The 25,171-nt window shown below is 36.3% G+C and overlaps 1 long non-coding RNA gene across 2 annotated transcripts in view; it reads right to left on the bottom strand.

Moving 5' to 3' along the window:
- Positions 1-15,508: 15,508 nt before the first annotated feature.
- Positions 15,509-25,171, bottom strand: part of LOC109491316 — a 20,382-nt gene continuing 10,719 nt past the window's right edge. For both annotated transcript variants that reach the window (XR_002144658.2, XR_004622411.1), the window contains one exon: positions 15,509-15,540. This is a non-coding gene — a long non-coding RNA (uncharacterized LOC109491316). The remainder of the gene's footprint in view (positions 15,541-25,171) is intronic.

Genomic DNA, 25,171 nt, shown 5'->3' on the forward strand with positions numbered 1-25,171 from the left:
GGTATCCAAATCGGCAAAGAAGTCAAAATGTCTTTCTTCTCAGATGACATGATACTCTATATGGAAAACCCAAAAGAATACACTCCCAAACTAATAGAAGCTATAGAGCAATTCAGTAATGTGTCGGGATACAAAATCAATGCTGAGAAATCAGTTGCATTTCTATACACAAAAAATGAGACTGAAGAAAGAGAAATTAGGGAATTCATTCCACTTACAATAGCACCAAAAAATCATACGTTATCTCAGAACTAACTTAACCAGAGACGTAAAGGATCTATATTCTAGAAACTACAAATCACTCTTGAAAGACATTGAAGAAGACACAAAAAGATGGAAAAATATTCCATGCTCATGGATCGGAAGGAAAAACATAGTTAAAATGTCTGTGCTACCCAGAGCAATCTACACTTTCAATGCCATCCCGATCAAAATACCAATGACATTTTTCAAAGAACTGGAACAAACAGCCCTTAAATTTGTGTGGAACCAGAAGAGGCCCCGAATCGCCAAGGAATTGTTGAAAAGGAAAAACAAAGCTGGGGGCATCACGTTGCTGGATTTCAAGCTATACTACAAAACTATGATCACAAAGACAGCATGGTACTGGCACAGAAACAGACACATAGACCAATGGAACAGAATAGAGAATCCCGAAATGGACCCTCAGCTCTTTGGGCAACTAATGTTTGACAAAACAGGAAAAAACACAGTGGAAAAAAGACAGTCTCTTCAAAAAATGGTGCTGGGAAAATTGGACGGCTATATGCAAAAGAATGAAACTTGACCACTCTCACACCATACATAATGATGAACTCCAAATGGATGAAAGAGCTCGATGTGAGACAGGAATCCATCAAAATCCTAGAGGAGAACATAGGCTGCAAACTCTTTGACATCAGCTACAGCAACTTTTTTCATGACACATCTCCAAAGGCAAGAGAAACAAAAGAAAAAATGAACTTGTGGGACTTCATAAAGATAAAAAGCTTCTGCACAGCCAAGGAAACAGTAAAAGAAACTAAGAGGCAGCCCACGGAATGGGAGAAGATATTTGCAAGCGACACTACAGATAAAAGATTAGTATCCAAGATCTACAAAGAACTTTAAACTCAATACACGGGAAACAAATAATCAAGTGAAAAAACGGGCAGAAAATATAAACAGACACTTCTCCAATGAAGATGTACAAATGGCTAACAGACACATGAAAAAATGTTCAAAATCATTAGCCATCAGGGAAATTCAAATCAAAACCACACTGAGATACCACCTTACTCCAGTTAGAATGGCAAAAATTGACAAGGCAGGAAACCACAAATGTTGGAGAGGATGTGGAGAAAGGGGATCCCTCTTAACACTGTTGGTGGGAATGCAAGTTGGTACAGCCACTTTCGAAAACAGTGTGGAGGTCCCTCAAAAAGTTAAAGATTGAGGTACCCTTTGATTCAGCAATTGAACTACTGGGTATTTACCCCAAAGATACAGATGTAGTGAAGAGAAGGGCCATATGCACCCCAATGTTCATAACAGCATTGTCCACAATAGCCAAATTGTGGAAGGAGCCGAGATGCCCTTCAACAGATGACTGGATTAAGAAGATGTGGTCCATATATACAATGGAATATTACTCAGCCATCAGAAAGAAAGATTACCCAACCTTTGCAGCAACATGGACTGGCCTGGAGGAGATTATGCTAAGTGGAATAAGTCAAGCAGAGAAAGACAATTATCATCTGGTTTCACTCATTTATGGAACATAAGAAATAGGAAGATCGGTAGGAGAAGAAAGGGAAGAATGAAGCGGGGGTAAACAGAAGGGGGGGATGAACCATGAGAGACTGTGGATTCTGGGAAACAATCTGAGGGCTTCAGAGGGGAGGGGGGTGGGGGATTGGGATAGGCCGGTGATGGGTATTAAGGAGGGCACATATTGCATGGTGCACTGGGTGTTATACGCAGGTAATGAATCATGGAACTTTATATCAAAAACTAGGGATGTACTGTATGGTGACTAACATAACATAATAAAAAATTATTATAAAAAATGAAAACTGAACTGACAGGGGCCTTTGGGGATCATCTAGTTTACTCATGGAAATTTTTCAAAAGGAAAAAAAATTTTTTTCTTTCACCGCTGTGCTCTCTAAGCTATTCTAGCTGTCCAGTTAGGTAAGCCAGTGCAATCAGGAAGAACACAGACGAACAATATCAACAATAACAAGAAAATCACTGAAAATAATGGGTTCCCATCATCTAATTCAGGCTTTGTAATATGAATATGTGAATGTGATAAAGTGGATGATGAAACAACCTGCACCTGTTTGGCCAAAGCAGGAAGATGGCACCAATATTTTTACATAAGCAGATAAATCATGTGTGTCACTCCAAGATTTCTACAGCCATTTTTTGGAAGGATGTGGTAGCAGTAGTTCTGAACTACTTAGTAATACAATGTCTGGTTTTATAATGGGTAAGCCAGCTAACAGAAGGAAGATTTATATCATGAAATTTATCTCCTGTCAATGTACAATAACCACAGCGAGAAACACCAAAGCAAAGAATCACATAAACTAGGCATGACTGGCAATGTTCTCTTGGCCCTTTGAGAAAAACCTTTAATTCCTGTCCTTGCCCTTCACTCTTCTCTGTGATGCTCTCTTCCCTGTGCTATTTTAGCATTCCTTTTTGCCCAACAGTTAAGGGAAAGTGATTATGTGAAAAATAAAACTATGTAAAATATATAATTTATTTGATTATTTATTGTCATAATGTACCCAAATACTTGTGATTGTACCTTCTTTTTCCCAGTTTCTTTCTCTCCCTCTCTGTCTCTGTCTCTATCTCTCTCTCTCTAATTCACAAACCATGATGTGTAATAGAATGACTGAGTTCATCATTACTATTGACTCATTACTATTATTATTAATACCTCACAAATTCAAACTAAATAGTTGAGCAAACTAAAAGAGGGAAAAGTTCAAACTAAAGCAAATATTTAAAGTTAAACACCTTGTATTATCCAACAGGTTTTTGAAAACAGGTCCTTTTGGCCTTGCGAAAGCAGTTCACATTACCTTCCAACTCTTTCTTGACATCCTTTTGGCTTACATGATACTACTCTATCTTAGTATCTTTCCTACCATATGGACCAGTCTTTCACTGACTCCTCTTTAGGCACGCCTTCTTCCTTCCACCCCTAAAGTTAAATAAATGGGTGTCTTAATCCATTTGGACTTTTATAACAAAAATGCCATAGACTTGTTGGCTTATACACAATAAAAATTTATTACTCTATTCTGAAGGTTGGGAAGTTCATAATTAAAGTGCTGACAGATTTCACTATGTGGTGAGGGTATGATTCCTTGCTCATAGATGACTGTCTTCACATTGCATCCTCACATGGTGGAAAAGGAAAAGGAACTCTCTGGGGTGTCTTTTTAAAAGGCACTGATCTCATTCATGAAGGCTCTGCACTTAGAACCTAATCACTTAGGGCTCTACTTTTTAATACAATCACATTGGGCAGGTGTAGGATTTTAACGTATAAGTTTTGCATGGACACAAACATCCAATCTATAGCAATAGGTATTCTCAAGTTCTGCTTTTCCTTCTTTCCACGTTTCCTCTCACAGAACTCATCTGTTATGTGAACTTGGACAAATAACCTAACATCTCGGGGCTTAAGTTTCCTCATATGCAAAATAAGGACAATAACTTAATTACCCTATAAGCTTATTAAAAAGATTTTAATTAGTTAATACATACAAAGTACTTTGAACAGTGCCTGCACATAGAAAGCATATGAATGATTTCCAAATCTATATCTTCAGCTTTTCTGGAGATTTTTCCAAGCTCTAAGCTAACATATACAATTTTTATTGGACACAATCTCATAAAATGTCCTGCTTTCTGGGGCGCCTGGGTGGCTCAGTCGTTAGGCGTTTGCCTTCGGCTCCGGTCCTGATCCCAGGATCCTGGGATTGAGCACCGCATCCGGCTCCCTGCTCAGAGGGAAGCCTGCTTCTCCCTCTCCCACTCTGCCTGCTTGTGTTCCCTCTCTCGCTGTATATCTCTCTGTCAAATAAATAAAATCTTTTTTAAAAATGTCCTGCTTTCTTTCATACTCTACTAATTGAACAGAGATGTCAGCCTTTCCCAGAAATCCAGCTCTCTATCCCCAAGTTTTCCTTTTGTATTAATGTCATCATCACTAACTAGATATCTGAACTAAAAGTTTCAGTCACTTCTGTTTTTTTATCCTCCCTGAACCAAGTCCTATCAATTCTTCTCTATGATTGTCTCTTTCATCAGTTACCTCCTTTTATTGCCCACTGTTATCATACTAGCTCAGATTCTTCTCACTATTGGATTACCACAGTAGCCCTCTAAGAAGACTTTATTTCTATAACCTCTCCCACCCCACTTCTAATTCATTATTAAACTAATCTCCTGAAGAGTAGTTTCATAAAATCATTCTTATACTCAATATTCTTCAACAAATCTTTACAGTCTGCATCCAAAACCCTCTAAAATTTGCCCTCTTTCTCTGAATCCCAACTCTTGTGAATTTATAACTTTTATTGACCATTAATTTTGTAATTAATCAATCATTTTATCTTGTGAATCTCAAATTAGTATTTAAAATTTATGTGGTCACATCTTAATTGTCCCTATAAAATTGTAAGCCTCTTGTGGATGATTATAAAATATTATACATTTTCTCTCCTATAGTAACTTACATTATGCACAATAAATATTAACCTATTTTATTTTATATTATAACTTGTGTGTTTGTAGTCTGAAGTTGATATACAATTCCAAATAATCAAATTCATTGGTAACTGTACCTCTACCCTTGACCTTGTAAAGAATAATGTCTTACCTAACAAACAAATACACTGTGGTAAGACACAATCATTCTGGTCACTTATATTTATGCTAATATTCATTCAAGGGCAAATACTAGACCATTTTAAAGTCATTTTCAGTGGACTCTCTTTCATTTGTGGTGAGAAACTGTCTCTTGCTCTCCACTTCAAACTCCTCAATGATATGGTTAGGCTTATCTCTACAGCAGATTGAGCCTTTCTTATACTCTAAACAAACGATTTTCAACCTGGGGAAATGTTACCCTTCAGGGCACATTTTGCAATGTGTGGAGATGTGTTTAGTTATCATAACTGAGGCAGGAGGGGGGACTGCTACTGGTATTTAATGGAGTAAAGGTCAGGGATACTGCTAAATATAGTACTCTGTCTGGGACAGTCCCCACCACCACCAACAACAACAAATTATCCAGGCCAAAATATCAATAGTGCCAAGGTTGAGAAACCCTTGTCTAGACCCATTGACCCTGAAATTTAGTCCTTTCCTTATTCTTAAACCTTTATATGTCCTTTTTTCTTCAGATTTATCTATTTGTCTTCTACTTGCCCTAGTTATTAAATAAATCTCATATTTAACTAGGAGGGATCCAATGTTGACTTGATGCCTTGATAAGTGAGTTTTTACTTTATTTTGAAAATTGAGGCTAATATAATTTTGATAAATGACTTTATATTTTGTCTTGTATTCTTAAATACTCCAGTAAATTAAGAGCTAGAGTTTATGTTACTCTTGCTAGTTGTCTTCCTAAGAAAAAGTCTTGCTCCCTAATATCCCATGACTGGACTCTGTATTAGCTAAAAAACTTCCCTTACTATTGTCTGCTTTTGGATTTTCCAATTTTATTCTCCAATTGTCTGTAGAGTTATCTGCTTATCTCTGGGGTTGAGGTTGTCATTATATTGGAAAACCCATTCAAAGTAAGCATTCATCATAAAAATCCTGCCAGCTTTACTCTTGGGAATAACTGTCTGACATAAATACTGTGGTAACATAGGATTACAAATCTTCTTTAGCCCAAATATATGATAAATTTGATGACCATAATTGTAGCATCTTTATTAACATCTCAGCTTCTTTCTTAAATGATGCAGAAGAAAGTAAATGCAGCACTTAGAAAATGTAGATTGGTTTCCATTCACTATCTGACATTTTCAGGATCAGCATTTCAGTTTTAAAAAAAATGACAAATTATTACTTTGGTATTTCAATTCAGTTGTAACTGAAATGTAATTTTAGAAATAAGAAATGGTAAACATAACCAAAAATAAACCAAAGGGTAATAAATCAATCCCCTAAAAATCCATTAGCAAAAAGAGCTATAAAATTTTCACAATCTCAGAAAAAAAAATGTATGTAGATTTTCTTTAAATTCAAGCATGTGTAGTTTTGTTTGAAAGTCACAAATAGTTTGTTTAAAGCAGTTTACTATTTTAGCTGTTCTGACTGTCCATCAGTGGTATATCCAAACATAAAAGAATAAGACTTTAGAATTTTTCATTTTTTGTTCATAGAGACAAAGAGGAATTATTATCATTTTCTTCACCATGGCATATATTAAAATCAATATTTATAGGCCAAACCAACCATAATCCAAAATCACATTTTTTAGAGAGCTCTTATTAAAGACATAAAGCATCTTCTCATAAATGTTTTTACACTCTCCATATCTAAACAGTAGTTTAGATGAAATGAAATGGAGACACATGACATAGATAAATGAGACTGATTCAGAAAACAAGCTAGTCATTAAATCCCAGGAATAAGGAATGATGTTTAAACAGCAGTTCATGAATGGTAAAAGTTTCACGGCAAGCCCTTTACATGCCAGTATATATGAATGTGTTATTTTAAACCCTGCTTGAGTCCATCCAGCTTGAGTGCAATATTTAATGTATTGTCACCCCTATTTAAGGATGTATTATAATTTAGATATAGTGACTAGTAATCACTACATAACAGAACTACTGTTGCCTTTTCCATAATAACGCTTTATGATAAAAATTTATCCTCATCTAGTGATAGTATATGAAACTTTCATTTCCATCCATTTCATTAGAGATTATAGCCTTATGTGACAAAATTGGTTTTTTTTCGAGTGCATTAGGTTATAAAAGTCTGCAGGCTACTGTTAGACCTGTACTCTATTTTATTCTAAAATAATAAATGAACTGTTCCTAAACATATTTATAGTCACAGGAGTTTATATTTTAGGAGTTTATATTGTAGTGGCATTTTTTAAAAAGATTTCATTTATTTATTTGAAAAAGAGAGAGAGAGAGCATGAGCAGGGGGAGGGGAGAGGGAGGAGCAGAGGGAGAGGAAGAAGGACAAACAGACTCACTGCTAAGCACAGAGCCCGATGTGGGCTCCATCCAAGGACCCTCAGACACTTAACTGACTGAGCCACTCAGGCACCCCTGTAGTGGCATTTCTCTCAGGAAATTTGAAATCTCTAAATCTGACAAAATATAAATATGATAAAGTACACTAAAAAGGCAAATTCTGTTTATAAGATTTTATGTAATATTACTGTTTTAATTTGGTTTATTTGATTTATGTTTTGCATCCAAATGATGCTAAGAGTTAACTAGAACTTCTAGATAACTTTCCAGTTAATAAAGTTAATTGAAACTCTTCCCAAATTTTCTTCTCACATTTTGAACTATTATGTCACTTTGAATAGGAAAACTAGAAAGCCTCGCCCATGAATTAAGTCTGTAGTAGGATGAAAAGTTGCATTTTTATTATAATTGAAAACATTTCAGCAGTATTCTCTCAGCCATGTTTCTGTTTTCTTTTTTTCTTTCTTTCTTTCTTTCTTTCTTTCTTTCTTTCTTTCTTTCTTTCTTTCTTTCTTTCTTTCTTTCTTTCTTTTTAGAAGCAACTGTGGGATGGGTCACAAGAGTTCTGCCCACTCTTCTTTCAGAGGTGTTATTTAGTTACAAGGCATGGACTTTTAGTTTATAAGGTTAGGTATCAAATCTTACCCTCTCTGAACACCCTAAACACATTGCACTGCCCAACCAAAATCCTAATGAATCATCATCTCTTTCTGATAAACAGGATGCTAGTTCTAAGAAGCACTTAATGGCATTCACAATTAAAAGTCTTACTTAAAATTCTATTTATGGAAAAATTAGCCTCATTACAGGTTTGCCACAGTCACTCTTAAAAATTTTCTGTGGAAGAGAGGGGTGCCTGGTGGGCTCAGTCAGGAGAGTGTGCAACTCTTGATATCAGGGTTGTGAGTTCAAGCTTCAGGTTGGGTTTAGAGGTTACTTAAAAATAAAATCTTTTAAAAAATGAGCGCTGGGTGTTATACACAACTACCAAACATAATAAAAAAAGGAAAATAAAATTTTTTTTAAATGTTCCCGTGGAAGAAATTAAAAGTGAAAAGGGAAGCGTAACTGAAAAAGAAACCAAGCACAAGAACAATCTTCCACCTTTGATTGAGTTTTTCAGGTCAGTATTTGCATTGACAGTTGTCAAAATTGCCCCTGAGAATGATACCTGGACTAAGAATCAAAAGGGAAAACATATGATTGGTCACCCCTAAGAGTTTTCCCTGTTTTTCTGAAGAACTTGGGCATATAAAATTATAGGGGGAGCTGACATTAGCTCATAGACCATCTTCCTGTGATTTTTTAAAGGCACCTGTACAGATTTTCTATTGCTATCACAACAAATCGCCACAAATGTAGAGGCTTAAAACAAACCCATTTTTATTTCATAGTTCTATAGGTCTTTAAAGTCCAGGTAGACTTTACTAGGTTCTCTGCTCAGGGTCTCACAAGGCTGAAATCAAAGTGTTGGCAGATCTGTGTTCCTTTAGTGTAGGTTTTAGAGAAGAATCTGCTTCCAAGCTCATTCAGGTTGTTGGCAGAATCCAGTTCCTTATGGCTAAGACTGAAGTTCCCGCTTCCTTGCTGGCTAATGGCTGAGAGCTGCTCTTAGCTTCAAATGGCTATCCACATCACTTCTCACATGATCCCCTCCGTATTCTAAGTCAGCAAATGCATGTTGAAGCCGTCAAGTTCTTCAGTTTTTTTTCACTTTCCCTTCTGTGACCTGCAGGAGAAGACTCTTTGCTTTTAAAGGGGTCACATGATTAAGTCAGGCCCACTTAGATAGTATCTGTATTTTATGGTCAACTGACATGGGACATTAATGACAACTGCAAAATCTTTCATAATAGAGTCTAGATAAATGTTTGAATAACTGGGGCATGGAAATCTTGAGTGGGGTTCAGAGATGGAGGGATCTTTAAAATTCTGCCTGCCATAGAATCCCTTCCTCTAAGAGAAAAAAACTTCCAGGATGCACAGCTTGGATTTAAACCACCACTTGTCCCACATGTAAATCCCTTGTGTTGTGGACAATTGTACTACCATAAAGAGCAGTCTTGAGCTATAGCTTCTAGGGGTCAGGTTTCCTTGTCCTTACCTTTTGACTTCTTTCTGTCCTTAGAACCTTTCTTATCTTGCCCAACTCTATTTATTCAAAATATTTTATCTTCATAATATATTTCTTCACCTTCTCCTAAACTCTGATCTTTCTTTTCCTGTATTTGAAATTTTTGTGTATTTGATAATAACTTATACATATTTGTTGATCTGGAATACATTTCTATGCCTAATTTATTTCTGCCACTGGGGGCATGTTTTTCCCCAATGAACTGAGTCATTCAAATGGATCTCCTTCAATATATATATTTTTGTAAGTGGGCTCCATGCCCAGTGCAGAGCCCAACACAGGGTTTGAACTCATGTCCCTGAGATCAAGACCTGAGCTGAAATCAAGAGTCAGATGCTTAACTCACTGAGCCACCCAGGCACCCCAATAATTTCTTATTTTAATTTCACTAAAAGAAAAGCTATAAGCCCATGACAGTAGCCCATATTTTCATCTTCAGTTTTTACTGACAAAAAGGTAGTTGCTAAATTATAATATAGATAATGGTCAATTGAGGAGTATATAATTGTGCTGCTAAGGTTATTACCTGAGGTATACTAAATCACGTTTCATTTTGCAACTGTTATTTGGGAAAGAAGTTCTACCATTGAGAAGGCATTTGAGGTGACAATAGTAGAAATGAAGTGCATACAGAAAAGTAACTATGAAAAAATGCTTTTTAATAGATCCAGTAGAGATTTAGAAAAACAATAAGCACATTCTTTGACTCTCAATTGTCTGGAAACTAAAAAGAATTCTATTTACCTTTCAAGGGGTGTTAAACTTTTAGTGGATTGAGACTCCATTCAGAAAATAGAGATTGGATCTCTTCACTGGACAGAAAAGTGGGTATGAACTTCTTCACTTGCAAACTCTCACAGTAATCCACCAAAAAACCTTCTATTTCCATGTAAATTTTAGATGTCCATAATCTCTCCTCATGTGTGTGAACATGCCTTTTTTCCATAGAGTCATTGCAAATCACAAAAGGGCTTATCATAGCCATCTTAAACAGTTTGTAGGTATACCTTAGCAAGGTTTTTTGGCATTCTAAGACAGAACAGCTAGATGATTAAAAACAAAGGTGCTGGAACTCTGGCAAGAATGTGTATTTCCACTAGTTAGCATATACTTACAAATTAAAATGCAATACTTCTTGTTAGGAAAAACACTGACTTGAATTTAGAATATATGGGTTTTAATTTGAGTCCTGCCTCTAACTATATGTCCTTTTATTTAGCCTGAATTTGTTTCTTCATCAATAAAATGGAAATGCAGGCCTCGATGTTTCTTAAGATCTAAGTGAGTTCTGAGAGTCTATAGTGACAGCATCACGGACTTCTGATAAGCATTTCGACAAGCACATGTGCGGCATATGTGTGAACTGCCACTTTCTAGACAAGCTGTTATTAGAACAAATTATTATGATCCAGAGCAAGCCCTTGAGAGCCAAGAGAACTTAGTTTTCATCCAGACTCTACCAATAATATGGTATAACCCAAGTGGCTTTATCTCTTTCAACTTCATCTCTTAATCTCTAAAATTGAGCTAAGACTTTATACAACCACTTAATAGTGTTATTTTCTGGGGATCAAATCAAATAACAGATATGAAGCTGCTTTGAAGAGTTCGAAATCATATATAAGGAATAATAAACATATCCTGGCAATTTACTTTGATGAGCAATTCATCTTGCCACTCAGTAAATGGGTATGCTCACGAATAAGTCATTTAAATCTACTCAGTCTCAATTTTTTCAACATTAAAATGAGGAGGATGGCCTATGTCAATGATTTTTTAAAGGTATTTTTCATTTTTTTTTTAGCAAAAGAACTCTGACTTCATGCAAAATGTTAAGTGGAACCTCACATATAAATCAGGAAGAAAAAAAAAAGAGTAATACTGAGGATGACTCAGAGATTTACCCACCTTGTTTCCTTTTCACTGTATGCCATACCTTAGCTTCTAAGGCATCTCCATGAAACGCTAGGACTCTGAGGAAGACAAGGTGAAAACATCTGGAGCAGATGATCTTTAATATGTCTTCCACTTTCGGGGCGCCTGGGTGGCACAGCGGTTAAGCGTCTGCCTTCGGCTCAGGGCGTGATCCCGGCGTTATGGGATCGAGCCCCACATCAGGCTCCTCTGCTGTGAGCCTGCTTCTTCCTCTCCCACTCCCCCTGCTTGTGTTCCCTCTCTCGCTGGCTGTCTCTATCTCTGTCGAATGAATAAATAAATAAAATCTAAAAAAAAATATGTCTTCCACTTTCAAACATATGTTCAAAATTATGACAACTGAAAATATCTATTTGCTGGTTTTTCTATAGAAAATTTGTATTATGTAAGAAAAGAATAGGAAATATGTTCAACACTTTTATAGCAACTTTTTTATTTGTGTTGTTTGTCCTTTGATTTTCATTCTTTAAAAGACCACAATGTCTTGCCAATTATGAAATGAAGCTTCTTGTCATAAAATGTATTTATTATTTCTACTTCATTGGTTAGAGATTAAAGATTAATTTTTCATTTAAAACATCATTAGAAAATAACTATTTCTAGTGTTCTCATTATACAAAGTAGTTATTACCAGCATTAAACATGATTGTGAAATTTGTATAGCAGTACTGATGTATGTATTCCATAATAAACACTCACCAAGAAAAGTCAATTCTCTACTGATATTATTAGACCCATAGAAAGACCAGATCCCATTAAACTGATGTGTTTCAGGACATAGTATTTTATTTCTTTCCAAATGATAAAAAATAAGTTTCTGACCATGGAGTTATATGGTATTGTGCTCTTCTAAATAGGGTATCAAAAATAGTTATTAGTAAGCTAAAAATAGGGATTGCCACTATTCCAACAAGGTATGTAATTACCAGTGCTCCCAGCACATATACCTCATGAATGCAGAATTCCACTTGAAAGAAGACGTAATTTTATCTTAAACTTATGCTAAAGCTTACTGCAGGAGCAACCATTTACAGTGTGAGGGAACACTCTGTTATGCAATTAGAAACATAATTTTAAAACTAATTTGAATACTGTATGTATATCTGAGTCGGATTAATTTTAGAAAAGAATTTTTCTGATGGTTTAAACAAGAATACAAATAGAAATGAGAAAGTTAGTACTAGAAATCCCTTCACTTTGGTAAGCAGACTTTGGTAAACAGAATGAAATTGCAAATGTCATTGATCTATGAAGCATATTATTTCCTGTGGAGAGCTTCATAAAATACTAAAAATAAGTGTTTTATTTTCAACATCTACTATGTTGAACATTATTTTTAATCTTAACCAAGGGAAACAGTGATTTAAATATGTGGCTTTAAATCTGGGGATGTACTGTATGGTGACTAACATAATATAATAAAAAATCATTAAAAAAATAAATAAATAAATATGTGGCTTTAGTGTCCATAGTTGACTGTCAACAGACAAAACTGATATGTCACACCATAATGGCCAGGCATGTCAATAATCTATAATATGAAATTGGTCTATGAGAGATCATTGAGTTGATCTGATGAATTACATACGTTGGAATACATAAGAGTTCTCTTTCATGTCTGTAAGAAGTATTAATCTCTTAGCAAAACATGGACAATTAACAAAGAAATAATGATCAAGTAAAGTGAGTTTCATTTATGGTATGAGTATCATCTAAAGCCCCTTTTCAAACCAATGTATCAGTCATCTCAAGGGTGCTACTTAGCAACAAAATAACATAAGACAACATAACAGAGATTTGAGGCAGGAAGTGAAAGAAAACTACACGTAATGGATGTTATTAAGGGGGCTTTTAATTAAGCAAAATGTAATATAGTAGAAACTGTACTTTGGCCAAGTAACTGATATTGCTTCTCTTGTATTCATGTTTTGATGCATAGTAAAGCCACTTTAGTCCAAATGTCTAGAACTTAAAGAATTGCTACTTAAATCTATTAATTTGATTTTAATCATTTTAAATATAATATTGAATAATTTTATACATTAAAATATAAAAATGTAAAATTAAGAAACAAAGAAGTAATTCTAAACCTGGGTCTCAGTTTCTCTTGTGTGATAGTTCTTCAATATACAAGTAATTTTCATCTATTCTTTCATATGCTTTCTCAGTAAATAATAAGTTCCTTGTAAGTCACCATTTCTCAAAGTGGGCTCAACTGAACAATAATAGATGTCACTGACAAAAAGAAAAGAAAAAAAAGACTCCACAGGCAATTAATTTGGGGAAATTCTGGTTTAGAACATGTTGAACCTACTTCTTTGCTGCAATACATCTCAGAGACTTTAAAACTAATACTAATTACAAATCCAAGGAACAAAATTTAGAAAATATCATGCTAAGTAAAGGTATCAGTTAGCTATTAAGTATTTGGCAAGATCAAATAGTTGTCTGAATGAATCCTTAAGGCAGCTTAATATGCAAACTGATGGATTTGTTTAGTCCTCTTGCACTGGGTCTAAAGATTGCTGAAATGATCAATGACCCAAATTAATTGCCCAGTTTAGATTTGTTGATTCTCCAATACTAGATTTGGTGGTGCATGGCCTCTGACCCAGCACTAAATGTTTTAGAATAGAAAACTTACTAGACTTCTTAGGTTTCCATTTTGTGTGTGTGTGTGAACATGCATACAGAGTATATTAGCAATATCCAGCATTTCTGATCTCTATCTTCTTTATTTTTTTGAGTTCCCTCTATCATCTTTTATACTTATTAGTGTTATCAATACTTGGCCAGTAGACTACCAAATGCTAATTATGGCATTCTCTACATGTGTGAACAAATACCAGGACGAAAAGAGAGAAAGACAATTTTTTCTCCCTATTGTCACTGTGATTCCAGGAAATGTTAGAACATTTTTGGAATCCTTGTTTAATAGTCTGCATCTGTTTTAACAAGTGAAGTTGAAGAACTTTATTCTTTTAAACAGGATTTGTCATTATTTTGAGATTCATTAATATAATTAGAGGATTGTCAATTTAGAAAACACCTAATGAGTCCAAGGCCACGGATTTGAGTCACATATTGGCCAGTTAATTTTGTACAAAAATCATATTTTGTTTCCACCCACACTATGCCCTTTGTCATTAGCCAACCCTCTAATGAATGTCTTTTTTTTATCATAAAGGAAATCCATCACTGCCACATTTCTTTTTTAAAAAAGAAGCAAGCAGGATCATATGCATATGTGGGCAGCATGCGTGTTCATCATTATTAACTAACATCTTTAGCCATACTTCTAAACACATAATTTACTTGAAAGAACCTTCTCAGGGGGAAAACTCAAGATCTAATCGTGTTTTAACTAACAAAAGCTCCATTTTAACAAATCGATTTCAAGTTGCTCTTTCTCACAGGTATCAACATTTTTTAATTGAAAAATACTATGTGCAGTACTACAACAAACATAAAAACAATTCAGAGATTCATGGGTTATTATCTGCTAAAATCTAATTACTCTTTATTTCATAAAATAATCTCATTCACTTTAATTAAGTGAATTTAAATTATGATTCAATTTTTTTTCTCAGAGCAGATTGTAAATAAAGCACTGAATTTCAATTGGAGTAGATAAAATTGTTTGATTAATTAAAAGTTTGACTAACGTTTCTTTTGTGTGAAATACACTTAGCAGTTCAAAGTGGAAAAAATAATCCTGGGGAGGATTGTCATTATAGAACTTGAAAGAAATACTGACTTGATAGTTTCCTATTTTATGCTCAATACAAAATTCCATTTCATTTGATTTCTCAGGAATTTCATATATCCCTTAAACACGAAAGATGATTATGTTAGAAGAAAGATGTCTTATGACCAGAAACCTAACACTTAAAAATTTTCCAAGATGATAAGGAGCATTCCTAGTTTACTGAACTCCATATTGTACAGATTGCATGCTTTTTTGTCCCTTAATTAAAAGACTACAATCTCTTCTTCATGTGTATAAATGTTTTGTCTTAATTTTCCCCTGAGTTGCATATGTGGTCAAGAATAATATTCTAGAAGGCTACAGAAATGATTACAGGGGCACCTGGGTGGCTCAGTCCATTAAGCGTCTGCCTTAGGCTCAGGTCCTAGGATAGAACTCTGTGTCAGGAGAGAGTCTTCTTCTTCCCCTCTTCCCTGCTTGTGTTCTCTGTTGCAATCTCTCTCTCTATCTCTCAAATAAATAAATAAAATCTTAAAAAAAAAGAAATGATTACAATTTTTTTTTCAGAATTAAAAATTGAAGTTATTTTGTAGGCCTAAATTAATGCACTCAGTAAAGACCTAAGTCTATAGCTTCTATTTCACTTTTAAGGATATTTTTAATTTACTCTGGAAAAATAAAAGGGAGGTCTTTTGACATGGATAAATAGGAGGTGAATCATGGTATTGAGGAGTCTGAAGCTTATAGACAGGGGCTCTCTTTAACAAAAGGATACAAAACTACTAATACAAGATTTGGATTAAATAAAATATTAATTTATAGAGAAAAATAATCACAACAAAGGACAAATTTACAAAAGCTGACATCACAAACATCAAAAAATCCAAGAGAATAGCAGAGAATAGCATATGTGTGTTAACAAACTGCTTTACATATGTCTACAATGCTTTTTTTCCAACATTTTTGGCTGCATATCATTTGATTATCCCTTCATATGACAATGATTTTCTAATCTCAGGCCTCTTCTGAATCCTACACAAGTGAGGGGCCTTAAGCTAAAATTTCATTAACTTCATAGTAAATCTGCCTCTATTTATATCAGTCATTTGATCAATGTGTAGCTGTTCAGATGACCTAAACTAGTGACAGCATGCTGTTTCAAAACTACATATCTATATATAGAGATATCTACAAATCTATCATTTTATCTATCTATGCATACACACATACACACACACACACACACATACACAGAGACTACATCTCATGCTATAGTTATTCTGTAAAATATATATATTCCAAAATTAAAATGAATGCCATAAAAAATGGTTGCACTGTCCAAAAATTATATATACAGCATTCATTTTAATTTTGGAATATATGTGAGGACAAATGGCTCCTCAGGGAAGATGTAAGTTATATGGTAGGAGGTGGAGTGGAAAGGGATATTTATATTCTGCAAATCAATTGAGATTACAAATCCCTCCTCCCTACCTCTCTTAATTAATGGGGTTGTACTCATCATTATATAACTCACTATCTAGATCTATAAAATACAAGTGAGATGGAAAGGCTATTTAAGGAAGGAATTTGCCTAAAATGTGCCTTTAATATATGGTTCTTCATTAAATATTTGTTTATTAATAAGTAAATGAACTAACAAACGTGTGGGTAAATAATACAACTAATGCTACCTCCCACTTTCTTTTCCCTCAATAACTGTTTCTCTTTCATTCTTATGTCCATTAATCGCTCTTCCTTTCCACAGTTTTGAAATGGAGTCTGGTCTGCTTTGGGCAGCAGCACATCAAGGGTAATATGAATGTTAATAGCATAACATAGCTATATGCAGTAGGATTAACCTCATTACTATGGACAGACAGATTTGAAGAGTCCAGTAAAGTGCTCTTAAAACTGCTTAACAGAATTTTTTATACTATTTTGAAAGGGTTCCCTGGTTGAATAATCTCTCCATAAGCCCCTGCTGGAGACTAACCATATATATTGCATATTGAAGGTGGTCCTTCTCTAAATAAACCTGTTTCACCTCTAACAGCGCCCCTACCTCCCCCAACTCCAACATGTTCCTCTGCTGTCCCTTAGAGGGCTTCAGCCTCAGCACACACACCATCTCTGCCCTCTCCCCTCTGAGTTGTTTTGCTACAGTACTGCCTTCCCTCCCTCAGGATCCTCAGGTTGCCCCTTCTTCATACGCCTTCTCCTTCTTCTCCTCCTGGAGGCCCAATCCACACATGCTTTGGAAACAAAAGACTTATCTTCTAGTTTTTGGATTTCTTTTAATTTATTATTAGTTGAATAAGCCAAGTTAATTTTGTTAAGAGCTTACTGAACTATAATATAAAGCTTCTTGGTAGAGCAAATCTAGTGTAAGAATAAAGATATTGCTTATCTGACAATTTTACCAGTCTAGGCTGCACCTCATGCCATAGTTGTTCTGTAAAGTATAAGAACCAGGAACTATATTTCAGAGGAAATTTTAATTTATTTAATTTTTATGCATTTTTTAAAAGATTTTATTTATTTATTTGACGGAGAGAGACAGCCAGTGAGAGAGGGAACACAAGCAGGGGGAGTGGGAGAGGAAAAAGCAGCTCCAAGCAGAGTAGCCCAATGTGGGGCTCCATCCCAGGACTCTGGGATCACACCCTGAGATGAAAGCAAACGCTTAATGACTGAGCCACCCAGGCGTCCCAAATTTTTATGTATTGTTAACCCAGAAAGACTTTTGAAGAAAAAGAGACTAGAATGACACAGAGTTAAAAATAAGTTTAGTACAAACTATAGTAGCATTTAATTCCCCATAAATGTTAGTTCATAAAAATAACTGACAAATACAGTTTAATACTTTTAATATAAATATATAATTATTGAGGTCCTCAACTAAATTTGAAGATATATATTCCACTGTCTATGTCACTAATTGATATACATTTTGAAGTTACTGCGCAACTTTTCCTGTAAATGGATTTTTTAAAAGATTTTATTTATTTGAGAGAGGGCGAGAGACAGAGAGAGAGAGAGAGAGAGAGACCATGAGCAGGGGGGAGAGGGAGAGAGAGGGAGAAGCAGACTCCCTGCTGAGCAGGGAGCCCAATGCAGGACTGATGCCAGGACCCTGGGATCATGACCTGAGCTGAAGGCAGAGACTTAACCCACTGAGCCATCCAGGCATCCTTGTAAATGCATATAAAAAAATATTATTGCTTTTTCAGAAATCCACTTAAGCACCCCACTCCAAGTGATCCTTATTTTAAAAAGGGGCAATTTTAATAATTCATAGAACATTTGGAAACCTCTGTCATTTAACAAGTTTATGACAAAATTAATTTCACATTTTTTTATATTTTATTGAAATTCTTCTATGATTGTTACATCCCTATGGTTGCTTTTGGAGACTAATTTATAATTGATGGGAGTGGAAGTATAGGTGTTAATTAATTCAGTTGCACTGTCCAAAAATTATAAACATTTTTGAATAACATATAATTACTTATTGTGATGAATTACAAAGGCTTACCAACATAGCCTACCCACTTCAGCATCTTCCATAGAATACATGGTCTAAGAATGTAATACATAAAATGCAAGGGTAGAGTCATAAGTTATTTTGTTATTTACAGGACAGTTCTAAAAAGGCTGTCCTGTTGGGATCATGACACTCAGCAAAGCAGGTAATATTTCACTGATACTGAACCTAGGGCACCAGAGAAATGGACCAGGTAAACTAGGCAATGCTCCAATCAAGTATCAGAACCTTCATACTGGAACTTGCAGTGGGTACTAGAGTGCCACTAAGAATAACTGAAGCAGATGGCTAATTGTACAAATTAGATCACTAGAATTGGACTTGGAGTAAAACTTGTATTTGTTGGATTCACCTCAAAACACTGAATACTAGGTCTGAAAAGACACTGAATTTGAAAACCCATTAGATTTTTAAAGGATTCTTTGATATGACAGGATTAGGTTCAGTCTGAAGGTAAAGCTCCTTTAGTATTTTGAACTCTAGTAACAATACTGGAGAAGATGGAGCCTACTGATAATAACAACATTCACAATAGAAGGAATCCAGGAAAAATATTTTATTTTCATTGCCAATTTTGTTGCACTTTTCCATTAAAATGAGAACCCTCTATGCTCCAAATACTTTTACGTCACTATGTAGCCTGTCACACAAGCACAACAGAATCATTCATGTGCCAAATTGCATCTGTGGTTTCACTTTCTTTAGAACTTAGTCAACAAAGAAAAATTAATTGAAAAATTCAAGGCACTTTTTTTTTTATGAAAGTAAAATGAGGCACTGCTCTTCACCTTATGTGAAAGGAAATCTAAAAGGAATAGTGGAGACCAGCTGTGCTTTGGCAAATGAGAAGAATTCTTGGTTTCTATATTCTATCCAAACACAGAAACTGACATTCAGCTAAATTTCAGTAATGACAAAATAAAAACTCTCCAATCTTAAAAGAAAACAGACACTCTATGTTGATTATTTAAACACATGTCTAATCATTTAAAATGAGATATCTGCAGCACCCTAGTCAAAAATATTGGCTCAAAGTAGCAAGTGACTAAATACTTTGTTGATTAAACCACAACCATGGTTGTTAAAAAAGAAAAAAAAAAAGTAAAGCAATTTTCTGTATGTTTCAGTCAAATACACAAATACACAGTATATTTGTTATCATATATCAGAAAATATAACTGATTTCACAAATACAAAAGTTCAATTTACTTAGTTCATAGTCATACCTTATAATAGAAATAAAGAGGCTTAAAAATAAAGAAGGCTCAGGGATCAAGTTAAGACGGCGGAGGAGTAGGTGACTCCTTTTTCAGCCAGTCCCCTGAGTCGAGCTGGATAGGTACCAGACCAGATTGAACATCCATGGAATCAGCCTGAGACGCAGGAAGATACATCTGGATCTCTACAAATGAACATCTCCAGTGCTGAGTATTGAGGTACGAAGCTGGGAGCTGTGAAATCGCGCACAGATATCGGAAGATAAACGGAAAGGGGAGGGAGCCGCCGCGTTCGGGCGCCGGGAAGCAGTAGCCACCTGCACGGGGGAGCAGGCGGACTCGCAGACCTGCACCCGCAAGAGAGCAGACTTAGACCGTGATCCGGGAAATGCGCACGACCAGACTGAAGGCCGGAGTTTCGGAGCGCGCGGGGGTGGCTGGCGAATGGCGGCTGGCGGTATTAGAACACAAAGGATAGAGACGCTCCGGCACTGGAAGTGAGGGCTGGGACACCGGCTGTGGGGCGCACATCCTGGGACGCTATAGGGTTTAGCAGCACCAACAGAAACAGAGTTAACGTGGCCAGAAGAGCTCAGTGGAGAACGGTCCACGATCCCTCTGTTCTGAGACAGAGGCTGAGATTCGGCCACTGCCACTCTGACTCTCAGCAGAGGCACAGCAAACCACCAGGGAAAGCCACCAGAGAACAACAGCCTGGAAATACTGGCTCACAGTGTGCCCATCCCCATCCCCCCTCGCAGGAGACACGGAGACTCTACCCAAACAGGGTTGCCTGAGTATCGGCACGGAAGGCCCCTCCCCCAGAAGGTGGGCTGAAAAATCAAGAAGCCCACATCCCTAAGATCCCTATAAAACAAGAGCGCACGGCCTGGAACCGGTCAATAATTTGGGCTCTGGGCAACCCCACAACCTCTCCTCATCAGAATGACAAGAAGGAGAAATCCCCTCCAGCAAAGAAAAGACAATGACTCTGCGGCCTCTGCCACAGAACTAATAGATATGGATATAACCAAATTATCAGAAATGGAATTCAGAGTAACAATGGTCAAGATGATGTGTAGACTTGAAAAAAGTATTAACGAAAATGTTAACGAGAATATAGAATCTCTAAGGACGGATAAGAGAGAAAATCTGGCAGAAATTAAAAATTCTATGAGCCAAATGCAGTCAAAACTAGAAGCTCTGACGGCCAGGGTGAATGAGGAAGAAGAATATATCAGCGAACTAGAGGATGGGTTAGTAGAAGAGAAAGCTAAAATAGAATCTGGACTTAAAAAAATCCATGCTTAAGAATGTAGGTTAGGGAGATTACTGACTCACTGAAGCGTTCCAATGTCAGAATCATCGGCATCCCCGAGGCTGGTGGAGAAAAACAGAGGTCTAGAAGAGATATTTGAACAAATTGTAGATGAAAACTTCCCTAATCTAGCAAGGGAAACAAACATTCGTGTCCAAGAGGCGAGAGGACCCCTCCCAAGTTCAACCACGAAAACCTACGGCACATCACGTCATAGTGCAATTCACAAATATTAGATCCAAGGATACAGTATTGAAAGCAGCCAGGGCAAAGAAATTTCTCAAGTATCAAGGCAAAGGTATCAGAATTACCTCAGACCTGTCTACACAGACCTGGAATGAGAGAAAGGGTTGGGGGGGCATTTTTAAAGCTCTTTCAGAGAAAAACATGCAGCCAAGGGTCCTTTATCCAGCAAGGCTGTCATTCAGAATTGATGGAGAAATAAAAACCTTGCAGAATCTCCAATCATTGACCAATTTCATAATCACGAAACCAGCCCTACAGGAGATATTAAGGGAGGTTCTATAAAAGTAAAAAGGCCCCAAGAGTGATACAGAACAGAAAGTCACAATCTATAGAAACAAAGACTTTACTGGCAACATGGCATCATTAAAATCATATCTCTCAATATTCAGTCTCAATGTAAATGGCCTAAATGCTCCCATAAAATGCCACAGGGTTGCAGATTGGATAAAAAGAGAAGACCCATCCATTTGCTGTCTACAAGAGACTCATTTTGACCTAAAGATACATTCAGACTGAAAGTAAAGGGATGGAATACCATCTTTCATGCCAATGGACCTCAAAAGAAAGCTGGAGTAGCATTTCTCATATCAGACAGATTGAATTTTAAACTAAAGACTATAGTTAGAGATACAGAAGGACACAATATTATTCTTTTTTTTTAAGATTTTTTATTTATTTGACAGAGATAGAGACAGCCAGCGAGAGAGGGAACACAAGCAGGGGGAGTGGAAGAGGAAGAAGTAGGCTCAGCAGAAGAGCCTGATGTGGGCCTCGATCCCAGAATGCTGGGATCACGCCCTGAGCCAAAGGCAGACGCTTAACCGCTATACCACCCAGGTGCCCCGGCACTATATTATTCTTAAAGGATGTATCCAACAAGAGGATATGACAATTATAAATATCTATGCCCCCAAGAGGGGAGCAGCAAGATACACAAGCCAACACTTAACTACAATAAAGACACATATAGATAAAAATACACTAATAGTAGGAGACTTCAACACTCCACTATCAGAAATAGACAGAGCACCCATGCAGAAAATTGACAAAGAAACAAGGGCTTTGAATGCCATACTCGATGAGTTGGCCCTCATAGATATATATAGAACAATATACCCCAGAACCAAAGAATACTCATTCTATTCCAATGCCCATGGAACATTCTCAAGAATAAACCATGTTCTGGGACAAAACAGGTCTCAACCGATACCGGAAGACTGAAATTATCCCCTCCATATTCTCAGACCACAACACTCTGAAATTGGAACTCAAGTACAAGGAAAAATTTGGAAGAAACTCAAACACTTGGAGACTAAGAACCATCCTGCTCAGGAATGATTCGATAAACCAGGAAATCAAAAATCAATTTAAACAATTTATGGAGACCAATGAGAATGAAAACACAATGGTCCAAAACCTATGGGATACTGCAAAGGCAGTCCTAAGGGGGAAATACATAGCCATCCAAGCCTCACTCAAAAGAAGAGAAAAATCTAAAATGCAGTTTTTATATTCTCACCTCAAGAAGCTGGAACAGCAACAGAGGGACAGGCCTAATCGACGCATGAGGAAGCAGTTGACCAAGATTAGAGCAGAAATCAATGAATTAGAAACCAGGAGTACAGTAGAGCAGATCAACAAAACTAGAAGCTGGTTCTTAGAGAGAATCAATAAAATTGACAAACTGCTGGCAAGATTTATCCAAAAGAATAGAGAAAGGCCCAAATTAATAAAGGTATGATTGAAAAAGGAGAAGTCACAACCAATACCAATGAAATTGGAAGGATTAGGAGAAACTTTTATCAACAGCTTTATGCCAATAAATTAAGCAATCCGGAATAGATGGAGGACTTCCTGGAAACCTATAAGCTACGAAGACTGAAACAGGAAGAAATTGATTTTTTAAACAGGCCAATTATCATGAAGTGATTGAGTCAGTGATAAACAACCTTCCAAATAACAAAACTCCAGGCCCGGTTGGTTTTCCTGGCGAATTCTCCCAAACATTCAAAGAAGAAATAATACCTATTCTCCTAAAGCTATTTCAAAAAATAGAAACAGAAGGAAAGCTACCAAACTCATTCTATGAGGCCAATATNGAACTCATTCTATGAGGCCACAATTACTTTGATCCCTAAACAAGGCAAAGACCCCATCAAAAAGGAGAATTACAGGCCAATTTCCTTAATGAATATGAATGCCAAAATCCTCAACAAGATCCTGGCTAATAGAATCCAACTGTACATTAAAAGGATTATCCATCATGACCAAGTGGGATTCATACATGGGATGCAAGCGTGGTTCAACATTCGCAAATTGATCAGTGTGATATATCATATCAACAAGAAAAGACTCAGAAATCATATGATCCTCTCAATTGATGCAGAAAAAGCATTTGACCAAATACAGCATTCTTTCCTGATTAAAACCCTTCAGAGTGTAGGAATAGAGGGTACATTCCTCAATCTCATATAAACCATCTACGAAAAGCCTACAGTAAATATCATTCTTAATGGGGAAAAGCTGAAAGCCTTTCCCTTAAGATCAGGAACACAACAAGGATGCCCACTCTTGCCACTATTAATCAACATAGTACTAGTAGTCCTTGCAACAGCAATCAGACAACAAAAAGGGATAAAAGGTATCTAAATCTGCAAAGAAGTCAAAATGTCTCTCTTCGCAGATGACATGATACTCTATATGGAATACCCAAAATAATCCACTCCCAAACTATTAGAAGTTATAGAGCAATTCAGTAATGTGGCAGGATACAAAATCAATGCTGAGAAATCAGTTGCATTTCTATACACGAATAATGAGACTGAAGAAAGAGAAATTAGGGAATCCATCCCATTTACAACAGCACCAAAAATCATACGTTACCTTGGAATTAACTTAACCAGAGATGTAAAGGATCTATATTCTAGAAACTATAAATCACTCCTGAAAGACATTGAGGAAGACATAAAAAGATGGAAAAATATTCCATGCTCATGGATCGGAAGAAATAACATAGTTAAAATGTCCATGCTACCCAGAGAAATCTACACTTTCAATGCCATCACGATCAAAATACCGATGACATTGTTCAAAGAACTGGAACAAATAGTCCTTAAATTTGTATGGAACCAGAAAAGGCCCCGAATCGCCATGGAACTGTTGAAAAGGAAAAACAAAGCTGGGGGCATCACAATGCCAGATGTCGAGCTGTACTACAAAGCTGTGATCACAAAGACAGCATGGTACTGGCACAAAAATAGACACATAGAGAAATGCAACAAAATAGAGAACCAGGAAGTGGACCCTTGGGTCTTTGGGCAACTAATCTTTGATAAAGCAGGAAAAAACATCCGGTGGAAAAAAGACAGTCTCTTCAATAAATGGTTCTGGGNTAGACACATAGAGAAATGCAACAAAATAGAGAACCAGGAAGTGGACCCTTGGGTCTTTGGGCAACTAATCTTTGATAAAGCAGGAAAAAACATCCGGTGGAAAAAAGACAGTCTCTTCAATAAATGGTGCTGGGAAAATTGGACAGCTACATGCAAAAGAATGAAACTTGACCACTCTCTCACACCATACACAAAAATAAACTCCAAATGGATGAAAGACCTCAATGTGAGACAGGAATCCATCAAAATTCTAGAGGAGAACATAGGCAACAACTTCTATGACATCGGCCAGAGCAACCTTTTTCACGACACATCTCCAAAGGCAAGAGAAATAAAAGATAAAATGAACTTATGGGACTTTATCAGGATAAAGAGCTTCTGCANTTTCATCAAGATCAAAAGCTTCTGCACAGCCAAGGAAACAGTCAAAAAAACTAAGAG

This window comes from Ailuropoda melanoleuca, chromosome X, assembly GCF_002007445.2.
Source record: "Ailuropoda melanoleuca isolate Jingjing chromosome X, ASM200744v2, whole genome shotgun sequence".
NCBI lineage: Eukaryota > Metazoa > Chordata > Mammalia > Carnivora > Ursidae > Ailuropoda > Ailuropoda melanoleuca.